At 40.0% G+C, this 13,448-nt stretch overlaps 1 protein-coding gene across 1 annotated transcript in view; it reads right to left on the bottom strand.

Moving 5' to 3' along the window:
* Positions 1–10,922, bottom strand: part of LOC145996631 (very long chain fatty acid elongase AAEL008004-like) — a 104,290-nt gene extending 93,368 nt beyond the window's left edge. The window contains exon 1 of the mRNA XM_083133203.1: positions 10,536–10,922. The gene's annotated coding sequence lies outside the window, so the exon portion shown is untranslated. The remainder of the gene's footprint in view (positions 1–10,535) is intronic.
* Positions 10,923–13,448: the final 2,526 nt, after the last annotated feature.

The raw sequence follows: 13,448 nt of genomic DNA, 5'->3' as shown, positions 1-13,448 counted from the left end.
TCCTGGTTTTGTAGTGCTGTCCGGGATTGCAAAACGTTCAGGGTTTTGAGAATCTGAACACGAAAATAGCTACCCGTATTGAATATTCACGATCAGAATTTATGACCGGCAAGGATCGATCGATTATAAGGATCGATTATACCTTTTCTTTCTTCGAGATATCGGCTTCCGAGCGGCTTCGTTTCCGTACTTCCGTGCGTGAGCGTCTTGGTGGTCTTGCAAGCGTGTGAAGTAACTCGTCTGCACGTTGTTGATAATTATAACTACTTACAAGGTCTTTGCATTTGGCAATAGGCAAAATAAAGTGTGTATATAACGTTAACCTGCAGCAGGAATACAAATTCTTGAAACTGTGTAACGACAGTGACAGTGAATGTGTGCAATGTGCACTCTATAATGGAGTATTTTCTCTTTCACATGAAGCAAGAGGTTATATTGAAGACCACGTAAAAACAGTAAAACACAGGAGTGCTATTAATGCTACTGCTTCAGCAAACATAAGAGAGGTTTCCTAAAGATCAGAAAATGTATTATTCAATAAAACATTTAAAAATTAATTGATTGATTTTAGGAAATAATGTTAATATTTTTTTTGTACAATTTATAGTTTAATGTTCCAATAAAATGTTATGGCTTTTAAGCAATCTCAATTTATTTTTGTAAAATAACTGAAATTCAGCACTAACGAGTTGATCGCGAATATGTCCTGGGTTGGACCCAAAAAAATATGGCAAGCCTACTATTGTAGTAACAAATTTCAACTTCTTGCAGATATTTTAACGGTTAGTCAGTCAGCAGTTTACTGTGAAATGATAGTTACGTGCTTGTGCAGTCTTATCAACATTTAGACCCAATTTATTAGAGGTAAGAGGCAATTTAAAATTATTGGAGGGCCTCCGTGATGGCGCAGTGGTAGCATCGTCTCTTTGTAATGAAAGGGATCCCGGGTTTGATACCCGGTGAAGGCACATAGTGGTTCGGATCCCACTTTAAACTGTAGATCCAGTCACGATTAGCCTTTCTGTGCATAAAGTGGACTTAACAATTCAATTCAAGAAGAATATTCGTATCGTTTTTATTAACATAACATAACCCGTGGCTCTACAGCCCTGGAAGGACCTTGGCCTATCTCCACACTGACAGTCTCCCTCCCACAATCCCACCTAGAGGTGTGGAGATTTTCAACCGGTAATGGGTGACGTGGGGTCAGCACGTCGAACCCTCAGCCGGAGAGTTCCGAGACCGGATTACGCTACTCACTCCTAGCTTCCAAATTTCCTCATGACGGTGGGTTGCCACCGGTCCTATACACAGGCCGAGAACCCAGAGACTGAACCCAGGCGGACTCGAACCCATGCCGTCCCGCAGTCGGAGGAAGACATTGTTTTTATTAGTATTATAACTTCATGTCTTTGACATTCCTCCCATGAAGTTTGATATCCCCCACTGCCTGAACATGTGCAAGCGAGTTACACAACTCTCCCTGACGTAAAATACTTTCTTGAACCTGAATAAAAGAACTGTTGAAACATGTTCCTCGCCGTTTGAATGTTCCCAGCATCTAAAGCATAGGAACACTTTAACCTATTTACAGGAAGTTTCATGAGAGAATATCACCTTCTGGTAGGCCCAAGGATTTTCCTGGTGACTAAAGGTAATGGACGAGAAGGGAAATTCCCCGTTCGAAATCCCGCCAAGAGCGAGAATGCCTTTGTTTGTGCAGGAACGAGTTCCAGCGATAAATCGTGCGAGTCACCCACACGCTGTGTGTGAAAATTGAGCGTAACTTGCGTTTACCAATGCTAATGGATTGAATCTGAGAGTGAATGGAATATTACCCAGTCATCGTCTCAGTTTTGACGTCAGATTTCTGCCGTCCAATTGCTTCTTTGGCAAATGAAATCGAGTCTCGATGTTCACTTTGTATCCCGCTGTAGTATCGAGACCAACATTAACCCATCCGTGAAGCCGAGAAGAGGGAAGATGAAGAAGATACAGAGCTCTCCCCACACTTACCTGGACCAATCGCCGCAGGCCCACGTCGGTGTCGCCGCCTCGTCCCGACGCCTTGGGCGTCCTGGGTGACCGAACTCTTACGTTCGCTTGTTGCACTATACTTTCGGTTCTCGTGATTAGTGGCAACTGCAAAATTTTCATCCCAAGGCGACGTGTTATCTTCTTGTCATAATGCGTTGACCCTGGAGGTGTTCATTCCTCTACCACCGGGTTCATTGCCTCTATCAGCCGGACGAACCCAGTAGCGACGGAGGAACGGTATGAGGTATTGGTTGCACGATTGGGTTACCGTACTGTGTGGCAAGGTTGGCATGTTTAATACAAAAGTTTTTAAGACAACTTGTTTTAAACGCTTAAAACACACGGCTTTGTTTTTTTTTTTACAAATGTTTAAAACACATTTTGATACTTGATTTTTGATAGTTTACCGGTTATTTGCGTGTTTTATAACTTTGTATTTTCTTTCATTCCGTGTCATTTTGTTTATTCTGCACAAAAATCTGTTGAGTGGCTGAAAATGTATAGGCCTAATCAGTTAACAAAGAAACATATCGTGACGAGTACCCGTGGGCCTCTTTAAAATGCCTGGGTATGTTTTCTTTACAAGTGTTTAAAAAAAATAAAATTGAATACTGTATGGATGAAACAGTTCTGATCCTCACTTAATAGACTGCATTGCACACAGTTGTCAATGTCAATATTTTGTTGCATTCACGAAAAAAATGTATTCCGAAAAACAGAGTAGCTACCACTTGGATAGAGAGGGGTCTGGTAACTGTGGATGAGTTGAAGCTTCTTGAACAGCGTACATGTGAGATTTAACTTTAAACATTAACAAAAATAAGTATTTTAAGAAGTTAGTCAAGCGTTTCATTATAACTAGGAACATAGTCCTTCCTTGGATTGTTAACAGATTCCTTATTCATCATTATTCTTAGAAAATAAGTCTTCTTGGCATTATGTTTTGAACGTTTTATTTGTTTAAAACATGTTTTTTTTCGGTTCTTGTTTAAAACATTAAAAACATGTTTAAAACAATTATTTTTTTCTTTGTCGAAGAAAACAAATTTTGCCAACCCTGCTGTGTGGAGAGGCGATGTTCTAACGTTTTCTCAGTCACCCTCATCAATCTATAATAGCAGTGATCGCACTATCATAATAAATTTGATACTACGCATTTCTATTTCTATGAATTGATCGTGACGATAAGGATGCAGGATGATTACGTGAACACAAATCCCTGCAGAGGGTATGAAGGTGATGGATGATTTCGGATAGTGTGATAATTCAGTGTGATAATAGAGCTCTAAATGTACACAAATGGTACTTATTACAAGATACATGTTTATTCAGATGTGTCATAAATTATACGGGCAAACAATAATAATGTAACCACTGACACTAACATGCTTCGAAAACTATATATACACATTTAATTTTCCATCAGATTACTAAATGGCAAGGCTCGGTGGCGGAGTACTTATCAGAGCTCGCTGCCGGTCCAGGGTTCGAATCCTGATCTGGGCGTTATTTGTGAGTGTCCATCATTAGTTTCATCATACAATCACTCGTCCTCAGGCAAAAAAGTGAAGTCAAATAAGCCAAACCAAGCAACCAATCATTCCTCGCCGTCATGATTAAACTATGTACAGTCACGGACACTGCCGGCTTGTAATGAATACATTGACTTTCAATGGAATCGTTACAAGCCGGCAGTGTCTGTGACTGTACACCCAACGGCGGAAGAAACAGTAGACGAATTGTCCACCACCATTTTCATTCGGTCTGTATTACACAATGTGATGACAGTGAATTGAAATAATGACGTCAGTGAACAGAGAACAATACTTGCTTCGAACCAACATAGTTTTATTCCTTAAAACAACACAGGATGTATAATTAAAAAGTAATGAAAGTAGTGGTAGGCAATTTGCCTACAATTATCTTCGCCGTTGACTGTACGTGCAGTAAATAGGAACTTGGCAAACACTTAAATCCCTACAGCTTACACGCTATTACGAAAAGCTACAGGGGTCCCGGGTTTCGAATCCCGGCCTGAGCATGGATGTTTGTGAGTGTCCATTCACAAATTTCATCACATCGTCACTCAACCCCAACTTCGCAAATTAGCCAAAAGTGGCACAAAAAGCGATATAAAATAAAGCATGTGAATATAAAAAAAAATATAAATGAAGCTACAGGGAATCGTGTATTGCCTTCTGTTTCTTGCCATTATCCGACTTTTCCGTCAAAAGATGAATATATTTTAGAATAATTTTAGGCTGTCCTTGATTGGTTACTCAATTACATTATTTTCTTCTGAGTGTACGTATAATTACAAGATAATTTTCCAAGAGTGATTATTTTGTAGATTTGTAAAAACTTCTTTTGTTCACACTAAACTGGTCGTTAATAGGTAAGAACTTCCGGGCCTGGAGGCATTCCGTACTTGGAAGATTTGAAATTTATGGCAGATTCTGTCGGACCAAGGACAACGAGTGTCCGAATGTGCAGGTGGGGTAGTCACTAACCCGGAACGTGACTAAATTGTAATCAAGCGTAGGTTACAGCTTGCAGAACGCAAGCAAAATTGGAAGTGGGAGATATTAGCAGTGGCGGCGATTGGGTGTCAAAACTAGGGGGACAAAATGCCAAAACTGTGGTGGATACAGTTTTTGTTTCGTAGGTAAGGTGTAGCAAGGGAAAAGTGACAAAAAGTTGGAGGGCAAGTGCTCCCCTAATTGCCGACACTGATTAGCAGTTTGCAAAAGTTTGGTTTAAGTTCACTTTGTGCTCAGGTAGGCTAATCGGGACTGGACCTATAGTTTCAAAGTGAGATCCTAACCACTGTGCGTTGTGTGTCTACCGGGATTCCTTGATTGCAAGACGACGCTGTCATAGGAAATGTCTAAATTTGGTTATTTTACTTCGCTTTTCTTCCACTCTTGCTAATCGCCACGATGATCATGAAAGATAATGAGGTGAAGTTGGTGAAAGAACAATCACAAACACGTATGGACAGGACGCAACACAAACCGCACGAGGGATTATTCTGGCTGTGAGTCCAGACGCCAGAGCCTCGTTAGCTTCCAACAGTGCAGTCAAGGGTGTACTTCATGAGGTTGAAACGATGATATCCAAAAGGGACACTTCTTACATACCTTGTGAGGATTAAAAAATGTAGGCTTGATTTTCGAAACTATTGGAGTAAAAAAGAAGAACCAAGAGATATATAATATGTATTATTATTATTATTATTATTATTATTATTATTATGAAGAACACTAAGTGTAGCAAAATGTTCAAAATGGCGGCTTCCAGCGTCTCAACTTTGAACACCTACTGTAACGTTTTCGTCATAGAGTGCCAGGATACACTGCAGTAAAGTCCGTATTAAATCTACAAGCCGCATCTTTCAGTCGTCTTGATCCACTGTCATAGGCAGCCCCCAAATAGTTTTGGCTCATAACGTTGTAATGACGACGCGTTTCCGGACAGGGGTTCCTCTCTTATTGATACTTGGGGCAGTTTCCATTCATCCTGCAAGTTGGAATCAAGGTCACTGAAACACCCAGCATACTGCCATGGCGATGAGAAGTTTTCCCATCCACGAGAAATGCCAATTCATCGGTTCATTGGTCTCCCTGACACAGCAATAACCATTCAGGTGCCTTCATACGATTTTCTCTGTGTCATAACCAGGGCTTCGGGATATTTCCGCCTCAACGTAACGTTCTCCCAGCTGGAATTTTTTGTTTACATCCGGTGAAAGTCTTTCTCCGGCCTTGTAGCGAGAGGGGAAATTTCAAAAGAATGCTCTAACATTGCCCTTGACATTATGTCACGAGGGTGAGTGAAAAACCAGCCGTGTATGACAAAAGGGTTTGAATGTCAACACTTTGAGAAACGTGTCAGTACATTAGACTGGGTAACCTCAGTCGGTCCTCATGGTCACATAATCCAGTTTAAGACTACTCGCTCGTGTGTAACAGACCCCAAAGTGTGTCAATTACGACAAAAATGCATTTTTTTTCTTTACTCCAGTGCCACATAAAATTGCATAAAATGCTTCTTACCTAGTAAGATACATCTAAACATTAACGTCTTCTATTTTCTCTCTAAGATGTTCTTAGAAAATACAGGGTAATTCAAAATGAATGGTGCAACTTTACACAGTTATTATGACGTTACTATTTATGAAAGAAAATCAGACAATGCAATATAAAGAAAAACTCTAGAAGTTTTCTTCTCACTAAGTGGGCTTATGCTGCTTTGCTGCTGTTCTACCAGGATCGCCAGTGTTGCAAAATGGCTAGTGACCAGTAGAAAGTAGTGTATTGTATTGTGCGTTGGACCTATCGATAACTTATTCACTCACAATGCTGCAAAGACATTTCCACATGCGTTTTGGTAGTAATGTACATGCTTCACCCTTCCGAAAGTTACAACTCTGAATTATTATGTCTTGGAAACCATGGACAATGACTTGCTGTCTCGTGCATAGCATGTACTTGATTATCGTTTGGACGTTTACCGCATTACACGTGGCTGTCATGTGAGTAAAAGTTCCAGAGTTTTTCATCATGCTGATGGCTTGTTTGATCTTCTATCATAAATAGTAACGTCATAACAACTGTGTAAAGTTACACCATTCATTTTGAATTACCCTGTATATTTTTGACGGAAACTGCATGAAACAACAGGGGAGTGTCGAAAGTTACATAACAGTGAATGCATATATTCACCCCCTGGATCCCACTTTAAGCTGTAGGTCCAGTCCTGATTAACCTTCCTGTGCATAAAGTGGACTTAAAACAACAAATCTATCAGTTGTTACAAACAGTATTTGTTTCTTTTTTTGTGATTGTGTATGATTTTGTATGCTTGGGTTTCTTCCATGGTTCTGTGTAGTTTAAAAGAGCCAATAAGGTTTGAACTTTCAGCCCTCCCCCATGCGACGCAGGAGGAAGTATAAATATGGCCTCTGACAGAGGACAGTGACAGGGTGTTTATGAACTGGATAGCAGAAGGGAGAGCGATCTCCGGGCTCCAGTGGACTCCCATGAGAAAAAGCATCCCGAGGCAGTTCTGCCGATGCTTAGCTTCCACTTGACAGTTCTGCCGTGGGGCTCAAGTTAGAGGAATGTTAATAATGTAAATTAGAGAATTATTGGAAGAATCCGAGCCTTGTTTGTTGAATTGTAAATAAATGTATAAAGCCCATTTCTGCGAGTTTTCAGCAATCACCCTGCAACATTAATTCAGTAAGTTCTTGCCTGTGATTGATTCTTTGGTTCCGAGCGCTCTGGTGAGGAACGGGATGGGAACCCAGGACTAACCAGCCTATTTAGTTGTTTATTGGGGTTATTCCTGCCAGAAGCGGCCCGGTAAGGGTGGAGTGTTGCGGAACACAGTCAATCAAGTATTCACCCCCTGATATCATTGGAATAATTTAATCAATAAAACTTCATCGGGAAGGCCACGTATCGCCTTGGGAGAGATTGGGAAGGTTTACTGGGTTCCTGTTGGGAAGCCTAATGGTAAGAGACTTGTAGGAAAACCAAGAGGAAGATGAACCTGAAAGAAATTGGTAAAATTGGTCAAAAGTGAATTGATTTTTTTTCCCGCTTGTGTTTCTGCGTCAATAAACCTTCGGGATTTGGGATGCCAGAAGGAGGTCTAAGTTCGTCGATTCCTGGGTACAAATTATTTACGTACGGATATGAAATAAGAAATTCTAATATCTAATGAAGGCTAATTAGGGGATTGAAAATCAAAGGACTCCAGACCCTCGCTAATTAGGCAAATACACCGACACAAGTTACGCCAGGATAAATGGTACGCGTTTTTTGTAGCTATTGCTTTTGACGCACTGAAAATACATTGAGTTGCTGTTTTAAGTCCACTTTATGCACAGTAAGGCTAATCGGGACTGGACCTACAGTTTAAAGTGGAATCCGAACCACTTGTGCCTCCACCGGGTATCGAACCCGGGACCCCTTGATTACAAGGCAATGACGCTACCACTGCGCCATGGGGGAGGCCCACACTGAAAATACATAAATTAGGAATAACATGTAGAAGAAACTAATTTTAAACCGTGTCAGAAATGAATTAAATTTGCTATAAACCTGCAGGCGTCCATATAGTCTCCCGCTAGGCTCGAATTTTTGCCGCCAAGAATCCTCTTTTCCTTATTGCGTATTCCTCATCCTGTAATCTCCTTTTCACATGTCTCCTTTACATCTTACCTTAATTTCAATATTTCACTTTTCGTTCTCTGTTCGGGCTATCTCTACAATAATTTGCACCCAGATAGTTTTGCTTCCTTCTCTATTCTCTTCTTTCAGCTATACTCTGTTTCTTTTCCCATTTTCTCTCTCATAACTGTCGCTTTTCCTTCATTTTCTCTTTTTGTCAATTTCTCTTTCCTACATGTCCCTTTTCCTTCATTTTCTCTCACTTTTCCCATCTTATCTCTCCTACCTGCCACTTTGTCCTTCCATTTTCTCTCTTATTATGTTCTTTTCTCCCTCACTTTTCCAGATTCTCTTCTTTTCCCCTTCATTCTATTCCCCTTCTCTCTCAGTTGTCCTATTCTCTTTCTTTTATCTCGCAGATTTTCAGCTCTCTCTTTCTTCATAATATCTCAATTTGTTGGCCAGGCATCCATGTCCTAATGTGTTTAAATGATCTTGATATTTCTGCGTTTTCCTGACTGTTAAAAAAATGTATGATTCAAGTAGAGCTTTAAATAGTAACCACTCCTGCGGTGATCACTGTAGTAACTAATTCATAGTAGAGTAGCGAGGCAGGTTTTTAGTATTTCCTACTTTGTTTATAATTCGATTTAAATAGCCATATTAAAAGATCCTAAGATGTTGCTTGTAAAATAGTTAGTCAATTAATGTATGAATTCTACGGCTCCACTTCGAATCTACTAAAGAACTACAGTCCATCCTACAATTTTATTAAGAGTGTTCTTTTTTTCGTTGTTGTTAAATAAAACTAGATTTTAGAAGTGTCCGGAAGAGGTCACAAGAAGACAATATGGGGTAGGAAAGTTAATAAGATTCATAGACACACGTGAGGAAATTTTGACAATCGGTGATAACAGGTCTAAACAAAACTATTCGCAGAATACCTAGATTTGCAAGAACTTTATTCTGAAAGAAATGTAGTTCTAGCACTAAACCACTTTCTCCCAAACCCTTTGTAATATTGTACAATAAGATTCTTCCTGTAACATTTCTTCTAAAATTCTTTGAATGTTAGCCGAACCCCTTGCCGAGAGAGTCGACCTCGGTGGCGAAGTGGTTAGCACATCGCACTGCGACGCCAAGGGTACCGGTTCGAATCCCGCTCGGGCTTGGATGTTTGTGAATGTCCATTCATCAATTTCATAATTTCATCACTCATCCCCATCTTCGCAAATTAGCCAAGAAACTAAATCAATCAATCTTTGAATGTTAGTCACAAGATGTCAGTGATTATAGTGACTGAAACTTAGCCACATGTCACATTTCTTTTTCATTGATAGTACCAGCAAAAGTTTAGTTATTTACCAAGAATTGTGCTTTTAACTCTACTAATATATATCTTTGATTTTTGTGTAGTTTTGAACGTTACTTTAAAATGCCTATTGAAGTATTCATATACTTTAGAACAGAACAGCATTAATACAATTGAATTACTACTAAAGAGTAGTGAGGGTAGCATAAGATAGTAGCCTAAATGTAAGCTCTTCTTCTCAAGTACTTTGGTAATTAGGAGATATAAACAGCACCGAAAACGTAATACAATAAAACCTCGTTAATCCGGACGATAAGCCGGACTTCGCTTAATCCGGACAGGCAAAAGGCCAAAAAGAAAAATATAAAGCACAATACAAGGTTTTAAATGTGGCTAGAAGTCAACAATCGCATTCGTCGTACGTACTGCATTGTATGTACGGTATTGATTTACATTTTACTGTACTGTATAGTGTATTTAGGCCTATGCCTAAACACACCATAATAAACCTGTTTCGTTGCTATAAACGGAGTTTTAATGCACTTTCTACTGTCCTTTTAGGTTATTTCAGTTAATCCGGACTTTCGTTAAACCGGTCAATTTATCCCCCCATTAGTTCGGTTTAACGAGGTTTTACTGTAGTAATAAATAGAGCTGAGCCGATACAACTTTGAACCGATACAACTTTGATGCTTTTAAAAAAAAGCATCAGTTGATGCTTTATAGTACAGCTCTAAATAGAAAGAAACGCCCACTTTGTCGTTACATTTATAAATGGTGTACAGAAATGCATGAAACTAGCGTTTCTGACGCTTCAAATAGATTTGTTTTCTATGCGGGGGTTCTGTTCGGGTGTTTGGTGGGAATTTCTAAGGGCAAGACACCAGTGGCTATTGAAGGGAACTCAAAGATGGTTTGGCTTTAGTGAAACAAAATCGGTTCGACGTCGAGTACTTGAGTTTGACTCCCACTCAAGATAAAGTTTTGTTCCGTAGCGGCGCTCTTACCTTGACAGTGGTGGTCCCCGGTCTCGATGGTGCACCAGAAGAGTTTTTTTGGTACGAACCAAATGCCACCAGCGACGCACAACTAATGTCTTCGCAACCTGAGGTCCAGGTATTGTATGCTGACCAGGTGAGCTTCTCTGCATGCATGTAAATTCAGTCGGTGTCGGAGGTGGAAATACGAAATGCGTTGCCTCCCATTGGCTGCCAGGCGTTAAATGTCTCCCGGGGCGACCCGCCCAACAAGTAAAAGTACGATCCGCCTCTTTCACTTACTCTGCTGAAGTTTCTCAGTTTTCTTTCTCCCGCATTTTGCTGCTGGGGTTTCACTCGCTATGTCACAATTCTTAGCGATGTACGCACACAAAAAAGCACAGATTTTCAGTTGCACTTCGGTCGCTGGGTGATCCATGCACGCGGCTGACGTCGTTTGCAATCATCTGGTTCACCTTCAAAAGTTCGCTTCCCCATAAATGAACTCCTTGCATGCAGTCTCCTTGGACCGAACTTTTCCCGTTTCGTTTTACAACCTTCGAACTGCAGCGGCTGCTTCTGGTGCGCTGGGTCATTAGCGCCAAACACTTTACCACGCACGCGATGGAGTTGACTGACCGGTTCATCTCAGAGGTTTCAGGTTCAAATACCGTCTTGTGTCCAAAGATCTTGTAAATGAACACATGTCAACAGACGACGCTGCCGTACTTCATGCATTGCATGCTGGGTGAACTCGAACCTGTCGTGTCTTCACAGAATTTCGTTCAGGTGGGCCCAAGAGCGGACGAAATATTGTCATGGAGTTTCCTTTGGTAGTCATGGATACAAATTATCTTCCCTTTCTCCACATTCCATTTGTCTTTCTTTTCACATTTCTGTATCTTTCTCTCTTCCACGTTTCTATTTTTGTTTCTTTCTTTTTCTACTTTACGTACAAAATTTCTTACTATCTCTGTTTCCATGTTTCTACATTTCTTACTCTTTTCCTTTACACGTTTCTATCTCTCTTCCTCTCTCTTTTAACGTTTCCATATTTCTTACTGTCTCTCTTACTATTTCTCCCCCTCCCTCTCTCTCTTTCTTTCTATTTTACCATATATATCTTCCATAAGTGTTCTCGGTTACCAGCCAGGTTAAGTTGCTTGGAAGCTAACGCAGACTTAACCTGACTGGTAATCCGAGAACACTTGTTCGAATCACATCGCCACGAAAGCTACAATTCCTTACAATATTTCTATCGTTTTTTCCTTTCCACGTTTCCATTTTTCTTACAGTATCTCTTTCCACGTTACCATCTGCCGTCTCTCCATCTCTCATTTTACATTTCTTTCTCACTCTTTTTCGTCCAATATAATACGGATAATAATTGGAACACCTAATATTCCTTAATTTTTGAGAATTATTAGCCAGAACTATTTTTTCATAAGGTTGAGACACACCACACAGATTAGCAAGATGTAAACTGAATAGAAAGATGAAATATTACTTACTTTGCTCCTCTAACTTATACATTTTAATAAGCCTGAAAAGTCTGGGGGGACAAGTGCTCCCTTGCCTCCACTAAGTTACGTCTATGTAATAAAGCATTGCCACAATTTCTAAGCATATTATCTTTGCCCTCCCCGAGGAGCTGTAATTTGTCCCTTTTGTAAAAAAATATTTTGCCCGCAACCTCCTAGAATAAAATCTGAATTCTCTCATGAATTAAAACATAATGTACGTACAATATCCTTTAAATCGTATATCCAGTTAATATCCATTACATACCAAAGATGGCAGCATTACTTTAAATTTAGTTATAAGCAATTTAATTCTGTAAGATATTAAGATAAATAATGGACAATATTCTACTTTTAGTGAACAATAGGATTACATGAAAGAAATCAGTGTATGTATTTTGTGGGGACAGCTCTAGACGCTTATATTAAATGTTTATCATCTAACACACAGCTTTAAAAACTATATTGAATGAAAAGTAACGTACTAATTTGAGTGTGCATATTTTTAATATTATGCTAAGAGATTCATAGGAAATACATATAACGCCTGGCAGAAAAAAGAGTATTTCATGATCTAGGTGTCACATTTTTATTGCTGGTGACTGTACCTAAGAATCCATTTAGAGTATATTCACCTCACATGTGTAACGTGTGGCTTTGCAACCAGGAAGTGAACACCCAAGGGGGCTATCACGAATTTGCATCGATTATGTCCTACAAAGTGCAACCCTTCGCTACACAACTAGATCGCGAGAAAGCAAATCGGTGTAACACACGAGTCATTTATCTCAGGACGAACCAAGTCGATAAATCTGAAATACACCCATACACAATTTGGGAGGCGTTTGTAGACCAGACTGCTGCTGTTTATGCAATCTTATTCCTAGAACACGTACTCGTTGCAGACGTGCTTTACATGTGCTTCAAGCTTCCTGACTACAACTATGTCGGCATAGACAGAATGCACTTGTCGCTAGGGTGTGATTTTTTCCTACTGGCCGTTTTTTCTTTGTATTTTCACCCACTCCACCCACTTTCATAGCTGCATGTTATATTACCGTATACAAGTTGACCACACACCCAAGGCCGCCCACAGGATTTTTTCTCAGAGAGGGGGGGGGGCAGCAGTGCTTAAAGCGAGGGAAACGTGGAGTGATGCTTTCCCGCAGTTAAGATAATTCTCATAAAGCATACCCAGCACTATGATAATTTTCATAGGCATTTAATATGCTATAATTGACGTCACCCCTCATCCATGTTTTCAAGCTACAATTTCAAAATTTGAATTGTATTAATTTTTCCAGGTATCTCGGGTTGAGAGTGCCCCCTGTGGGCACCTTTGCTTCCACTTGACCACTGGCACACGCAGGATTATTTTTCGGGAGGGACTGGAATTGTAAAAATGGATTCTACAAAGCTGCTT

The sequence above is a fragment of the Lepisma saccharinum genome, chromosome 1 (genome assembly GCF_977018435.1).
Source record: "Lepisma saccharinum chromosome 1, izLepSacc3.1, whole genome shotgun sequence".
NCBI lineage: Eukaryota > Metazoa > Arthropoda > Insecta > Zygentoma > Lepismatidae > Lepisma > Lepisma saccharinum.
The sequence above is the reverse complement of the archived record's forward strand: the minus strand, read 5'-3'. Positions and strand labels throughout refer to the sequence as shown.